The following is a 2,574-nucleotide window of genomic DNA, read 5'->3' on the forward strand; positions in this document are numbered from 1 at the left end:
AGGCCCTGCTTGCCTGAAACGGCCCTTCTGTCATTGAGCCAAAGTAGGGGACGTTTGGGTGGGTTGCGGCCCAGTAGAGTTGTAACCGGCTGCTACGCTGAAAGAGAGGTCGGTTCAGGCCACGCCCGAGAAGCTAGCCAAGCTGGCGGTCCAACCTTTGTTGAACCAAACGTTGTGAGACAACCAGGTTTTGCTAGGAGAAGTGGGCCAGCGCCCACGACGAGAATGGCGATGCGATCACGAGGGTGATTCCGTCTGATCTCGTCGACTGCAGCTGGTGTCGCAACTCAACAACTGAGTGCAGAAGCAAGACTGGTGGGTGCGGTGTGATGACAATGCAGGCTCTAGTGGAGGGGGATCTGATTCAGACAGAGGAGGTTGTGGCGCTCGAGGTGCGCCGACGCTGATGCGGAGCCGAGACATGAGTACGGTGAGATAGGTGGGTGTGTGATGGCGATGGGTGATGGCGGCGCCTGGCTGGGACGCATCATGGATTTGCTCTTGACGGGATATGACAATTGGGCAATGGGAAACGGAGAAAAGCTACTAAGCCATCACGACGTCAGCTCGAGAGCAAGAGGACCACTCACCCGTAGGTCGATCGTGGTGCGTAGGCAGGACCGGCACCTCACATTGGCAGGAAGCATCGACTGCGTGTGCTTGCCGCCAGATCTTGATCATGACGCCTCTTGTGAGGGTCCCGCTCCTGTTCGGTGCGCGACAGGACGACAGGAGTGTCGCGTCTTGGCTGTCAATCAGGCTCCTCTCCTGTGTCGACAGTGGACACCCAAGGATGAATCTGATCATCAAGGATGGACAGGGCACACTCACTGCCAAGAAGCTTGCGATACTGACAACAGGCCCCCTGTACGTCCTGCGATTCGCCACTTTTACAGGCGACGGGGACCGACGACGGCTGTCCGACGCCCTGGCGGGGCAGCGGGCTAGCGGGCAGCCACGACCGGCCCTATTCTGGACTCGTACTCGCTGGTCACCTCGAGCCCTCAGCCAGTGTCATCAGGGCAAGACGCGACTGCAGCGCTGACTGGCGGCACAGCAGGCGACCAAGTCATCCCCAGTATGACGACCTCCCGCAATGAGCGTTCCAGCTCTTGCTGACGACTCTCCAGCCGATTGAGTGTCCTTGGGGGGGACCATCTCGGGAGGGGAGCTAAAGTCTGGTAATACTTAGGTGCTTATGTACCAAGGTAGGAACGAGATTAGAACAAGAGATTCAATCTCCAGCAACATCCTCCTGCTAGCGGGTAGGTACTTGTGCGTTCAAGTGGCAGGTCCCGCCAGTCCGTCGGGGGACTCCTGCCCATACCTACGCCATAGGTAAGTGTGGTTGGTACCTGCGAAGTCCGCACCGCAGCGCGGCCGCGTCGTGATTGGGGTGGTGGAGTGGAGGGCTGAGGAGGGTGGGTCCTGTAGTGTGATCTTCACACACCCCCTTCCCCTTGTCGCCCATTCAGGGATCAGGGGGGTAAGAGGGGCAACCACCCAGCTTCACATCCTCGCATGGCATCAATCGATGCCCCTGCAGCCCCAAGCATCGTCGTCCCTCGCTCGCTTGCCGCATTGCTGCGGCCAGACCTGCTGCCCCCCGCCAACTTCCAATCGTCTTTGCAGGACCTCCTCTGGTGCCCTCATGCGCTTCGAAGGGGGGCGAAATCTCTCGCAGCGCCATGGATCTCTTCCGCCTCGGCGCCCAGATACCAGAGAGTGTCGCCCGTCAGCTCGTCAGGTCCAGGGGTGTCCCCTCACCCCCCCATGGACTTCCCTCGGAAGAGCACGATCCAGCAAAAAAGGCCACCGCAAGAACTTCGTAGGTACCATGACGGGTTTCCATGGCCCTTGAACCCCAGACCAGACCAAACCAGGAAACCTTCATTATTGGCGGCGTTGTCTCGACCCCCCTTTCCCCTTGTCCCCCCCGGTCCGACCAGTCCCAACACTCGATGCTAGCGCATGGAGAGCTCCATCACGAGAGAAATACCCGTCCCGAGTCTTCGTTGATGTGTGGTTGGGTGCGCGGACGTGCTACCCCAGTCCCAGACTTCGACCCTCTTGTCCATCCCCCGTACCTGTTAGGCAGCGGGATCCGTAGCAAAGAACAAGAAGGTACACAAGCAGACCCCCGGCACCCGCCATCGCGGCCCGCTGCCTATACATATCTTCCTCCCCTCCCCTTTCTCTTCATAGACCAAGGGAAAGGGATCTCTGGTTTTACGTCCGTCCACGCCATCCATGAACATCCGAGACCTTACGCCTTGTATCAAACGAACCACCCCGCCGGCTCTCACGTCTGATAGCTATACACGTTATGCGGTACCGACTTTGACTTCAACCTACGCATTGACTGACGAGATCGAGCGAACGCCACGGTCACATAATTTTTTTTTTACCCACTAAAGCGTGGTCCAGCCAGACGACTTATATCGGCTCGTCCCAAGCACGGCTACCGTGATCCAGTCCCTCATCAGTGCGAATGAGAAACTGTCCTTGATGGAGGATTTCTGACACTGTTCACCGTTTCCAATCCGTGGCTCTCCACCATTCCCACACGCGAAG

This window comes from Verticillium alfalfae, genomic scaffold, assembly GCF_000150825.1.
Source record: "Verticillium alfalfae VaMs.102 supercont1.7 genomic scaffold, whole genome shotgun sequence".
Taxonomy (NCBI): Eukaryota; Fungi; Ascomycota; class Sordariomycetes; order Glomerellales; family Plectosphaerellaceae; genus Verticillium; species Verticillium alfalfae.